Source organism: Gavialis gangeticus, unplaced genomic scaffold (genome assembly GCF_001723915.1).
Source record: "Gavialis gangeticus isolate Ggan-Ray unplaced genomic scaffold, GavGan_comp1, whole genome shotgun sequence".
Taxonomy (NCBI): Eukaryota; Metazoa; Chordata; order Crocodylia; family Gavialidae; genus Gavialis; species Gavialis gangeticus.
The window spans coordinates 150,726,976-150,740,542 of record NW_017729022.1 but is presented as its reverse complement, the minus strand read 5'-3'; the positions used below and the strand labels follow the sequence as shown (position 1 = coordinate 150,740,542).

At 42.7% G+C, this 13,567-nt stretch overlaps 1 protein-coding gene across 1 annotated transcript in view; it reads left to right on the top strand.

The window, feature by feature from the left end:
• The window catches only part of EPAS1 (endothelial PAS domain protein 1), a 75,566-nt gene that overhangs the window by 12,590 nt on the left and 49,409 nt on the right, over nucleotides 1-13,567 (top strand). The gene's annotated exons all lie outside the window — the stretch shown is intronic.

Below are 13,567 nucleotides of genomic sequence, written 5' to 3'. Positions count from 1 at the left end.
GTGAAGGAGGAACTATGACACTTGAAATCGAGGTTACTTATTTCTTTGGACTAAACAATTGTAGAACAGCATCAATAACTTAATAATTGATCTGAATATTTACATATTTTCTATAATTATCAGATCTTGCAGGCCACAAGTCTTGAACTTTTTGTGGTGACTTTCATATGATGATTTCCAAAGCACTTAAAATCCAAGGGTACATACAGAAGTTACATTTTAGATTGACCTAACTGCAACTAGGTTGATCTAAATGCCTAATTGTACAAGTTTCCATGGATGTTAAAAAAGACCAAAAATTGCTGGCCTGATCTAAGTTAGTTCACCTGCAGAGGTAAACTAACTTAGAGTGGGAACAGATTACCCCAATCTACCAAACACTTATATACATTTAGACTGCAGCCCGGAGGCTGGGAAGCCCAGCCACTTGCCCCAGCCCTGAGACTCTACTCTTTCTACCCCCCTGATGCCACTCCTTGACAGACAATGCCCCCCTGTGGGAAAACTAATTTCTTTTTCCCTAAAGATAACCATTCAGATAACATTATAAGGGTGTTTTTGGAAGTTACAATGAACTATTTTCCAGGTTTTTTTCTCATAATCACAGTAAGATACTTGGTACACCTGGCAATTAATAAGGCAAAGTGAATTCTTTTAAAAATGACTTGAGTCTAATTTCATGGATGGCAAAGACATCAAAGAATACCATATCTCTTCTAGGGTCTTTATAGACATTGGCTTGAAGTTTTTTTGACTGTTATAAAAACTAATATAGACATGATTTGTCTGTAATGTTGAATTCAAATTTGAAAAGGAGGTGGCCAATACGTATTAGTTAATTTGTATTGGAATACCATCCAGCTGCTAAATGCACCTGCCAATGGCACATTAGTTACTTGTGGAACAACCTGTATGTTAATATTCTGACTTCTTATTTTTCAAACCAGGTATAAATGTAACATTATACCCAACAACAACTATTACATTTTTAATTTTTACTGTATGAAGTGCATTTTTAGACATCAAATGTATGAAGAATTGTCAAATCATTTTTTAATGCATTCATTTTTGGGTGCCCAACTTGAGAAAACTTAAAGGGGCTAATTCATTGAAAGGGCTTATAATCTGCCCTCCAAGAATCAGAACCCATTAAGACACCTTAAACTGGACACAAAAATCAGTGGTCATTTCTAAAAATCTAGGCCCATTGCTGTGTTCATTTCAGTGAGTACACCTACACGAGATGCCAACTGTGCGGTAACCTGATACAACTGCACAGTAGTATCATGTGGTAAAAACCATGCTGAGACGTTACTATGCGGTAGCATTATGGTACTGTGCAGTAGCATCACTTAAAAGGTGTTTGCTGGTGCTACTGCACAGTAACTTCGTTTACTGCACATTTATTTTGTACTTGTATAGTGCAGCAGTGTCTTGTGAAGATGCGTCCAATATAAATGTATTCAGTCTGCTCACCTAAGAGTTACCATAGCTCTGAATATTTGAAACAATTTTACAAAGATTATTTGTTTTAGAATCCAGTACTGTTAGTGATGTTAGTACATCAGATACTTTTTAAAGTCATTTTCTACAATAAAGCAAAACTTCCTTTCTACCAATATGCTTGTCAGTAAGGGTAATGGCACACTGCATTGGAGTCAATAGAAAAATAGCTCCTAAAATGAAAACTCTGACTATATCTTAGTAATGTTGATCTTCAATAAATTTGCATCAATTTTGAAATTATTTCTTGACGTGAATAAGCATGTGCTTCTCCAGGTTTTTCTACAATTATGGCTTTTATAAATAAAAATGTGTATGTCACAGTATCTTATTTACTCAAATTCAAGACACCTGGAAATCTAAGACAAACCCTCCCCCCAATAATTAGATTCTAGACATAGAAAATTATAATAAATTTATACATTTTACATGTCTAGAATCTGATTATTAGAGAGTTGTCTTAAATTTGTCCTCCGTCTGCTGCAGTGAGAAAGCAGCGGCAGGAGGGCAGTGGTAGGGAAAGCAAGGGTGGGGAGGGGCAAGTGGCAAGGAGGCAAATAGTGTAGAGAGCAGGCAGAGGCCCCTTGCCACCATGTGCCTTAGTCCCCTGGTATCTGTGTCCCAGTGGCTGCCCCTCCACCACTTACACCCCTGTTTCTACCTCCCTGCCACTTTCTCCCCTAGTTACCTGGCCCCCTGCCATTTCCCCAGCTCTCTTTGACTTCCCTTTCATCACTGTCCCTGGCTGATATGAGCTGAAGGGGAGTCCCAGAGCTGCTCCTGTACCACTTCTGCTCTGTATTGCAGGGACCAGCTGTGTGGGGAGCCCAGGACAGCCAGGGACAACATCAGAGGCATGCAGGTTCCTCCAGGGAGCAGACACTGAAAGGAGAAACCTGTGTGTTGTTGATGCGGTCCTGACTGAGCTGGTCTCCCTGCAGAGCTGCACCATACAGCTCCCAGCTGGAGTGGTCTGACTCCCAACTGATGTGGGCACAGGGGAGCCCCTGAGCTGTTCCTGAGCCATGCTGCAAGGAGAAACTATGGCTGTATGTAGGTTCATCCTTCCCTGCCTAGTTCTCCTTCCCCGCTCCCACTTTTTTCTCCATTGCCATCTGGGAGCAGGCTGGAAGGAGGAACCTTCACACTGCCACAGCTTCTCCCTGCAGTCAGGGGCAGGAATGGCTCTGGAGCTTCCCCATGCCTGTGTCAGCTGGGAGCCGGACTGCTGTAGCTTGTGCTGTAGGAAATGGTTGTACAGGGAGCCTGCTCATCCAGGGACAGCAACAGTGGTGCCCAGATTCCTCCTTCCAGCATCAGCTCTCTGCTGGTGAAGATAATGGAGTAAGGGAGCCAAGTAGGGAGCACATGCTGAAAGGAGCAACTTGCGTGCTGCTGACACTGCCCCCGCCTGACCTTGGCCCCCTGGACTACCGGTCCACACAGCTCCCAGCTGTTCTAAGACAAGGCTTTATTTCCCCCATGTTTCATGGGGGAAAACCTCATCTTGGAATTGAATAAATATGATATTAGCATTTAAGATTTTACCTAAAATGATTTTTGTCACTGTAGACAGATGGGTAACTGGTAATATGGAGCCCTTTGCTCTATAATAGTGATGTAAACCAGTTAATATTTAAGCAGCGTAGTTGTTCAGATCAGTTAATAAAAATGCCAAATAAGAATTAGTTTCTAATTCATGGTACTTCCTCATCCAGTTATGAATGAGTTCATTTTTGCCAGTATGCTGTCTACAAAAGTCTATCAAATTTAATATAAAACTATAGCTCCAGTACAGCTTCTGGCTCCAGCATGGGCAGGGTTACTGTTAGTCATTTAACAGTTCTGAAAAATATATGAAGCTAAATGGAAACTGGGCTTTATGAGAGATTGGACCACATTCTGCTGTAACTTATACCTGTCTAAATTAGTAGTAATTAATAGATGGAGTTAGATGCCCAGTTCTCATTGACTACCACTGACAGCTTGCTGTCCAGTTATTCCAGGCACCTTTGAAAATCCTAGCCAAATTGTGAATTTCGTGAGAGTTTGAGATCCAGTTTTCTGAATCACTCAGCACTCCCAATTTCCACCAAAATTCATGGGAATTAAAGAGGTCAGCCCCTGCAAGCTATTAACTAGGGAACATGTTATATATGCTGTAATGTCAAAGTGGTTTTCTTTTAGTTTGTTTAGATGCCTGTACCTTGTGGTAAAAAAACAATTAAAGCTTGAATAATAACAGCAGTGCTTAAGCAGGCAGTACTTTTGTACTGGGCTGCCTTTTAGAGTATTTTTCAAATTGAATTACAAGCTAGTTCCACTGACATAATGTGTGTATATAAATGCAGCAAATATTATTGTAAAGTTATAATTAATTTAAAAATAAGTGCACCCATTTAAATCTAGTTTATATAAAATGTCTAACCTAAACAATCAAGGCTGTTCCCAAAATGACGAGATAATGCCCCAGATCCACAAAGGGACGGTTGCACAGCGATGCTCATCGTGGCCATGCTTACATTGTAAGTACCCAGTTCTAGAACTGCAGTTTACAATCCTGAGAAAGGTGCCTAAGTTCCAAATGCAGTGGCTGAGGAGCATTAGATGCCTAAGAATGGGATTCACAGTGTCCACCATGCTGAGTGTAGGGAATGCGGGAGAAGGGTTGTCCAACCTCACCAATAAGAAATTGACTGAAGGAAGGGGTGTGGAAGGAGTAACCTGCGTGCCTATCCCTGGCTGACCCTGGCTCCCTGGATCACCAGTCTGCACAGTTTCCAGCTGTGGTGGTGTCATACTCCATTCTAAGACGAGGCTTTCTTTCAGACTTCAGCATTTACCTTTAGCTTTGAATTAAGCACTTATGAGGGGTTGGTAATCATGGCCCAGAACCACCTCCTGGACTTAGGCATCTAAGCTGTTCTTGTTGGTACAGACAATTGACATACTCCTTTCTTTTAAAATATGATGGCAAGAGGGGAAGGTAGAGACAGGCCCATCTTTTATGTAATACTGCAGTAGTTTGAGCACTTGCTCAAGAAGTGAGAAAGTTCAGCTTGAGGCAGTTCTAACCCATACTCCCCCATATCCCAGAAGAGTCCCCTAATCAGGGATGGGGCATTCTCCATCCCTCCTGTTAAAGCTGGGCCAATGTGTGGAAAGGAGTGCAAGACTGATAGGGCCAAAAGATGAGTAAACAGGGAGCATGACTTCCTCTGGGAAGGAGTGGTGCTGGGTTCTGGTCCCTACTTCCAGCACTGGTCACATATTTTATCCAATGATTAAAGGGGCATATGTAGGTTGAGACAATTGATTGCTTCTTATGTAGGCTGTAGTCTTGTAGATCCTCATTTCTAAGGTCACCCACCAGACAGTATCATCTAAAGTAATTTCTGTGCATCTAATTGAGGTATCCTAAAGGAATTAGACTACTTCTTTGATTGTTTTTCTTTTAGGGCTAAATACTGCTGTTACTGTAAATCACTAGTAATTCTACTCAAGGTGACGGAAATCCTTTGGATTTACAAACCTCATATCATCAATAGAACTTGAAACACTTCCAAAACATCTAGGTCTTACACCGCACTTTCCATTGACAGATCTTAAAGCACTTAGTAAAGGAGATCAGTATCATTATCCACACTTTGTATGTTCTCTAACAGAGACCCAGAGAAGTTAAGTGATATTTGTCTGAGGTCCTTCATCAAGCCAAGTGCAGAACCAGAAACGGAGCCAAAATTTCAGTGGTAGGGCCTTGCCACCTGCTCAGTGAAGCCCCTTTGAAAATCCCAATTTCTGGGCATAAGATTACAACTCAGCTGAAGTCATTGAAGGGTCTGAGTTTGCTCCTTTGTGTCCTGTCACAATAGGAAATAGCTGGTTGCATATCTTGGAGTTCAAAAGGGTAAAAAATACCAGCTTTTGCTTTATAAAAGATGCTGCTTTTCTTAGTAATTTCCCTTTGATTTTCACAGTAGGCAATTCTGTGTGGGAACGTTGGAAAGGAAGCCTTTAACATTTAAAAATGCAGGCTGCTTGTCTGATGGCCTGATTGAGATTAGTATCAGAGGAAGTAAACTGAAACAATGGCTTTATAATATTGTTTCCAGGTTGTCCACAGAACAGAACAGAACAGAACACAATATAATTGAAACTTTAGGCAAAGTAACATTTAATTATGGTTATCTTAAAATTTTTAAGGTGTCTTCTAATTATGTTGCCATGATATATTTTACTATCTTTCTGTCTAATCCAGTCATGGTAAAAGATGCTCTGACTGACTCTTCAAAACCAAAGTAGTCAAAAAGTTTGAAGCCATTTATTTGCATTATTTGTCTTGAAGGCGTTAGAATATGCACTTTAGGGACTGGTGTTTTTTCCAACGCACAGGCAACAGCAGAGTCTATTTAGTAGGCCGTGTTAAAAATCAGCTATTGGCAGTAGCCAACTGCATACTGTGACAACTTTCACAAGAAAAGCATCACGGGGATTACTGCTTTGCACATCCAGAACTCTAATTGACGTCAGGGAACTGTCTGTCAGGGCTGCATGATGTGGCCCATATTATGCTAGGCTCGTTAGCCCTGCTAATCAGGCAAAGAATATTTTGTCAGCTTTCCCTTTGCCCATTCAAGTGGGCAGACAGACACCTGGGAAACTTTTCTGTGTAGCAGTCCAGCAGAGGAAACTGTCTGGGAGTTGTTTCTGCGCAGAGACAGCAGAAGAAACAGTGAAGGGGCAGGGAAGCAGACAGGAAGTTGTTTCAGCGAAGGGAGGCTGCAGGGAAGCCAGCGTAAAGTTGTTTCAGGGGAGGGAGGCAACAGAGCCGGAAAGCCCATGGGGAATGGAAGGGAAAAAATAGCTTTTCTGTATGGATTTAAGGAATAGCATACAGTGCTATATAGAGCACTGATTCGGTCATTGTTTACAGCATTTAGACACCGTGCACTTAATCTGGGACCAACGTAGCCTAGAATAGTGCTTTAAAAATAATGTGTGTGTTTGTTTGCTTTATTAAATTTAAAAAATAACTCCCTGCATTGCAGTGTGTTGAATGTTTCATTGCCTGAACTTCTCTCTTTTGAGAAGTTGCACTGGAGTGTTCTGTCAGCCAATGGATCAGGATCCTCGGAGGCGGGGAGTAAGTCCTGAATATCTGTAGTGCACATTGATTGCCTCAGGAACTGAAGGGTGCATAGCACCTTACAGGATCAGCCCTTAAATATGAATGGATATGAATGCTTTGTAGCAAATAATGATAAAATACATGTTTTTCTAAAAGTTCAAGTCTTTAAATGAGCCTTCAAGATGTTGAAAGCATACAGCAGCACTTTTCTGATGTATCTGTACTGTGCTTCTCTGGTGTGCCTTCCTAATGCAGTTTGACAGAGAGAGTGCATGGATCCTTCTAAAGAACCCATACTGTTTTCCCATTCTAGCCCAGATGCCATTTTTTTAAGGAAGGAGTAGTTATAGAATTTGAGAGAATTAGCACAATATGTAACCCATATTTCAAATAACCTTCTGAATCCGAAGTATGAGACCAAGCACTGAAAATTGAATTCATGTTATGCCAATATAGACCACACCAATAGACCACACGTATCCTTGATATTTCTTTGACTTTAAAATACAGCATGTAAGCCAGTTACAAGGTGCCTGAAAGAGTACAGGCTTTTCCTAAAAATGGTAAAGGAGCTTTCTTACACCTGAACAGTTATTTCTTGAGCAAGAGTTTGATTTTGAGCATACAGATTTGTTCCAGAAGGTTGGATTGAAGGAAATGACATGCATCTACGGAAAAAGTGTTCTAAAACTTGGTAACAGTTCACATCCTGACAGCAAAAATAAATCAAAGCTTGTTTATAAGAACTATTTTTAGCTTAAAAGAAGTTTATTACAAACATTACAACAAGTATTTGCTGTAACAGCTCAAAGATGATTGATTATTTGCATTTTTCTGTGATCAAAGTAGAATTGATTGAAAAGATATAGCAGACTGACATTTGTCAGACTAGGGAATGTTCTCTCATGGGGCATCATGATCCAGTGGAGAAGGCATTAGACTGGTACTGAGGGCACCCAGGTTCTGTTCCCAGGTATTCCACATATCTGGTCCTTCATTTTAGGCAACATTTCTCTTCTCTGTGCTTCTCCACTCTCCCATCTTCCATCATCTTGTCTATTTTAGATCACAAACTCTTGGGAGCATGGATTCTCTCCCATGCATTGTCTTGCATAGAGTGGCTTCAGTCTTGTTTGGGCCTTTGAGTTTAGCCACAGTACAAATAGGCTTATATTAAATTCCAGTAAATTTAATGGGTAAAATGAAATTTTGACCTTTATTCCCAAATATTACTTAAGAAGATGCCGTAACTACTAGGGCCGTGTGAAGTTACAGGTGCCAATTTGATTCAGAGGAGATTTGGCCTGATTCAGCGGCGAAATCTCTGAATCCGAATTGAATTGGGAGACCAACAAAAAGGTCCAAATCAATTCAAACCTCTCCAAATCTATCTGAAAAAGATTCAGATCGCTTCAGAGAGATTCAGATATCTGGGCAGTCCCCCCTCACCGCCGCAGGGAGATGGACCCAGACTTCATGCTGGTAAGTAGGCTGCAGGGTGGGCGGGTGCTGGAGGAGGAGGTAGGGAACCACAGGGGGACCACTGCCAGGCCCCATCCCCTACTTGCTTCCCCAGCTCCCCTGAGCTCCCCACAACCCCTGCCTGCTCTCCCAACCCCATCAATGGCTGCCCTACCCTGCCCCAGTGTCCCAGCTCTTTAAAAACAAAATAAAAAAGTTCTACACTCACTGGCTGCTGCAGTGTAGGCCATCTCTGGGGGCTTGTGGTAGAGCCCCTTGCACAGTGGGGGGCAGCGGGGATCGCCCCCACCCCCACCCTGTCTGGCAGCAGCCAGTGAGCGCAGGGCTTTAAAAAAAAAAGTGCTGGGACACTGGTGCCAGATGGGGCAGCCGTTGGCAGGGCTGGGAGAATGGGCAGGAGATGGGGGCTCATGGCAGAGCCCCCAGCGCAATGCAAGGCAGTGGGGATGCTGGGGCCGGATGGGGCAACCATTAATGAGGCTGGGAGAGCAGGTGGGGGATGGGGCTTGTTTGATTCGGAGACTTAGCGGTGGCCGAATTGCCAAATCAGATTCAGCCAAATCAATTCAGGACAGTGATTCAAATCACTGAATCAAATCACTGTCCCCCAAATCGGCCGAATTCAAATCCAAAGCAAATACTAGCCACTTCGCACACGCTTAATAACTACTCCTCAACCATTATTAAAAGGGAAAGCAAAACAAAAATGTTTGGCATATCTTCTTTGTAGAATATTTCATTCTTGTTTCAGAAAAATTTAGTTTTTTAAACACAAATTCAGTTAATCCTTTCTAAGACTTTGAGAAATCTGTACAGACCTTTCTAGGGCACTTGTGTCTTAGTAAGTGCTATTATGACTACTATAAATGTGAGTTAAAAAGTTATTCCATTTTACCTTTCTATTTTCATTTGCACCCAACTTTTAGGTGGGGATGTTACGTTATACTGTGAAGCTGAACATTTTCATACTTAAATTCCAGTTCAGTCCAAAGGTAAATTGGCCAAGAATATTTAAAGCAAACATAAAAGAAGAGGAGTTTCTCACAGATGCTTGCATTAAAAAATGGACTTTATCCATGTGTCTGCCAAACTGACCTTCCATAAAAGCATTTTGGATTTTTGTCGTTGATTTCTAGCTGGTCTAAACATACAAGTTAAATCACTTTATCTAGAGTTAGTGGACATTTGTACAAAATGCATGTGTGTCATCTCCGGGCACATTAGGTTCATGCAGTTGTCTGTGCTGAGAAAATGGCGGCAGTGCACTTTTGAACTAAAACACCTCAAAGGTAGTCAAGGCCTTGGATAAATACAGGAGTAGGCGCTGCAAGTTTTACATATCCTTGGAAACAACAGAGTATATTAGCAGAGCACCTGTCCTGGGTGCAAATTTAGAGGGTGTACCAGAATGGTGGCCCCCCCAGGGAACATGTGCCACAGGGGTTCGTGCATCTAGTGTGTTGTGGGGTTGCACTGAAACAACAGTAGCCCAAACCTGACACAACAGTAGCAGCCCTGAGCCAGGATGCAGTATCCTTGGCAGCAAAAGCTACAGTTTGAGTCTCCAGAGTGAGGTAAAACTCTCTCAGGACCCACTCCTCCTTTCCTGCCCAGCATGCCCTGCCCAGGGCACCTAAGTAACTAGTTATGCCCCTGACCTATGGAATCCATTGACTACTGAAATTAAGACCATTTGGTTTCTTGAAGGGTTGAGCCACTCTCTTGTACTCAGATAACTCTAAAATCTTTAGACTCTAAGGGCATGTCCCCACATCTAGAAGCATGCAGTTGCCATGGCAAAAATAGCAGTGGCACAAATTTGTGCTGCTGCTTTTTGTTGCTGTGCACTCTGTCTGGAGTCTTGGGGGCCTCCTAAAGCAGCAGCAGCACCAGTCTGGCCACTTGGAGCCTGGGCGGCAGGCAGAGTGTGGCTCTGGCCAACCAAGCTCCGTTTCTGGTGGCATATACTGCTGCCGCATGTACCACACCACTTTTTTCAGTGGTGGTTTTTTTTTGACACCGGGCTCTCCAGTGCTTTGAAGTGCTATGAACCACATGTTGGTGCTTGTCTGGACACGCCTTAAGGATCCAACTTAGAAAAGTTAATTATGTGCTTAAAGTTAAGCATGTGCTTAAGTGCTTTATTGAGTTGGGGTCTCTGAAGTCTGATCCTGCAGCTCTTATATGAATACTCCAGTGCCGTCATTCTGTGTGTGTGTGTGTGTGCGTGCGCGCGCACACACACACACACACACGGAAAAGTAAACTTAATCAAGTAAGTGTTTGCCTTTTCCCTGTGGAGACACTGAGTGTTTGGGAATACAAAAGACTTTTGAATAGGCAGGCTCCCTGTGTTTGAATGGCATGATGTTTTGCTAATGCAAATTTAATGAGTTGGGGAAAAAATTGAGAAGAGAGCCTGGGGTTAAAGCTGAAGAGTCAAAAACGTTAGGTTTGCTGTGAACATGCACTGTATGGTTTGTTTTGGGTTATGGCCATGGCTCCTGCTGGGTAAACTATTTGCTTCCGGGAAAGTTAAAAACCTTGACATTCTGTTAGCGAAAGAACACTATTTGGGAAACAGAGTCACTTGCCTTGTTTTTAACTGGGTATTATGGTCAAAGTGATTCAGATATACTACTGTCTCTAGGACAATACCATCCTTAGTGGAGCTCCAGTGAAGTCAGTGTAGTTGTAGCAAAGAGGAATTAGCCCCACATATTCAATCTGAACCATTATGCACAAATGAAATGACCCTTGTGCATTACAACTAAATCCTGCCCTGTACAGGAGAGCTAGGGACAGACATTACACATAAACTGGGATAAGTGATCAGACCTGTAACAGAACAGACATTCAGTGCACATAAACCAGTTTGAAAATGCCTGAAACTGGTTTGAAATAAACCTGGTTGTATGTAGTATCAGACTTAACTTATTTGGGTCAAATTGGTTTATGCAATGTCTTCCTAGACCCCTTGCTGGTTTAAGATAAACCAGACACCCGCAGCATCCTGGCATGCTGTCTGGGCTGGGTGGGGCTCTCTGCTCCACAGCAGGGCTGGCCCCTCCCCTCCACTCCCTGGCTCCAGCTCCGGCAGAGACTTGCAGGCACAGAGCATCTGCCTGGCTTCTTCCTGCTAAACAGAAATTATTCCCCCCTCCCCTCTGCCTTATGCAGCCACCTCAGCATAAGCTAGCAGACCACATGCTGGCTACAGTCTGTGCTGTGGGAGAAGACTAAGCCAGACAGGGTTTTTGGAGCTAATCAACAGGTAGCGTAATGTCCTTCCTTGGACAACCTGTTTAAGAAGAGCTGTTTAAGAAGAGCTCCATTAGTTAGGGGTTATAAACATTCCCTGCTGGGCTGCTTAGGAGCAGGGGAGAGAATAATCAGAGCATCCTGTCTGGATGCCCCCCCCCCTCAGGTCAGCCCTGTGGAAGGGAGGGAGGGCTGCTCTAGTGCCTCCCAGCTTCTAGCCTGAGCCACTGCAGGCATGTGCCTGCATTTCTGGAATGAAAAGGGAATGTCTATCAACCTCCAAATTGGTTCAGGTTTTGCAGGTTACACTAACCTGCAAAGATTGAATCAATTCCGGCTCAGGCTTTTCTGAATGTCTGTCCCTAGCCAAGGAGATGGAAAATGGATGGAAGATGACTCTTCTTTGTGGATTCCCAAAGCATACAACAGCATAATAACTAATAAGCTCTCCAGTGAGCTCTAGGACTGGTCTTAACTACTTTCCTGCTGGGCATTTAGGATTCAATGTTTAGGAACAACAGTGTATGGCCACTGTTATTTGTAATCCCAACTTTTTAGTCCCCCTTGGGCTATTCTATCCTGCTATTCTCCTCTTATCTTAGCCAAGTCCCAGTGCATCCCTATGCTTTACCCACTGCAAATGCAGAAGCTATAAATAGAATTTACCTTATATTCTTAGATAATTGATTAGATAAAAATAAATTTAATGTTTTATCTTGGTTTCTTCCTTGTTAACATATAAAAACAAGTATCTTGACACCTTATAAAATAATAGTTGCTTTGTGATTCCAGAAGGTAACCAAAGTCAGTGTTTTTTATAGGGATGTGAAGTAGGGTGAGGAAGATGAATCTGCCATCGCTTTTATAAAGGGCAGCAGGAACTGGGGGTTGTGGAGGAGACTGTGAGAGTCCAACATTTCCTTTTATTAATAAGCTCAAAGTGTGCTCATTGACTGGAAAACAAACTTGGCACATTGAAGCTATAGCACTAAATAAAAATTAAGGAAATGATTGTTCAGGTGCTTGTCTGTATATAGGTCAGCGTTGGTGCCCAGTGCACTCACATTTCGATTTTTTTTCAGTAGTCAGTGTCTGTTGGGACCTGCATCTGTGCCTTGATTATTCTTGTGCTCCCAGCCAACGGCAATAAAGGGCAAAATCATAGAGCTGCCCCCCGAGATCCTCTTCAGTGCTCATGGCTATGAGCTGATGCTTGAGATTTTCTGCACATTGCATGGCTTCTTCATTGTTTTAACTATTTTGAAGTCCAAGCTTATTACTCAGTCCTTTGATAGATTTCCCCCCTCCCTTCTTTTCTTCAATAAGCCTGCAACTAACATGTTGTACTTACCTACCAGGATGTAATTATTACCAAACATAATTATTTGGATTTGGATTCTGTACCAAAAAGTGCAAACATAATAACAGGATTTTGTCTCTGACTGCCAAAAGTCAACTTGTGCCATATATCTGTTCCCCACAAGGAGCCTGTAATGCTGCAAATACAGATTTCGGATCTCTACCTACTTCGGTTGCTAGGAGGAGGTCCTCTTAGCTTCAACCATTTGATCCTTAAAGAACTACAAATTAAAATTGAGGACCATCCGTTTGAAAGATAAAAACTTTTCAATATGAAAATGAAGCTTTATACTCTCTGAAGTACTCACACCCACAAGGAGATCTGTAAACGTTTTAACCCTTCACCAACAAAGCACTCCAAGCCTAATTGTTATATGTGTTGTAAGTATGTTTCCTTCACAAAGAGTGCAAACTTACCTACATATAGGCAGCTGACTAATTGTTGTAAAGTCATCTCAACTCAGAACCAAGTCCTAGGCAAGCTGTTTGAGAAAATAATTCTGGCACACATCCAGGAGGGGCCAGCAGGGGACTGCATACTTAGGGGCAATCAGCATGGGTTCATCAGTGGCAGGTCCTGTCAGACCAACCTGGTGGCTTTTTACGATCAGATCACCAGATCATTAGATGCAGGGGTAGCAGTGGACATAGTCTTCCTGGACTTCCGGAAGGCTTTTGACACTGTCTCTCACCCCGTTCTCATTAAGAAAATGGGAGGCTGTGGTGTAGACACCCACACAGTCAAATGGGTCGCCAACTGGCTGGAGGGCCGCACCCAGAGGGTGGTAGTGGATGGGTCCTTCTCAACCTGGAAGGACGTGGGCAGTGGGGTTC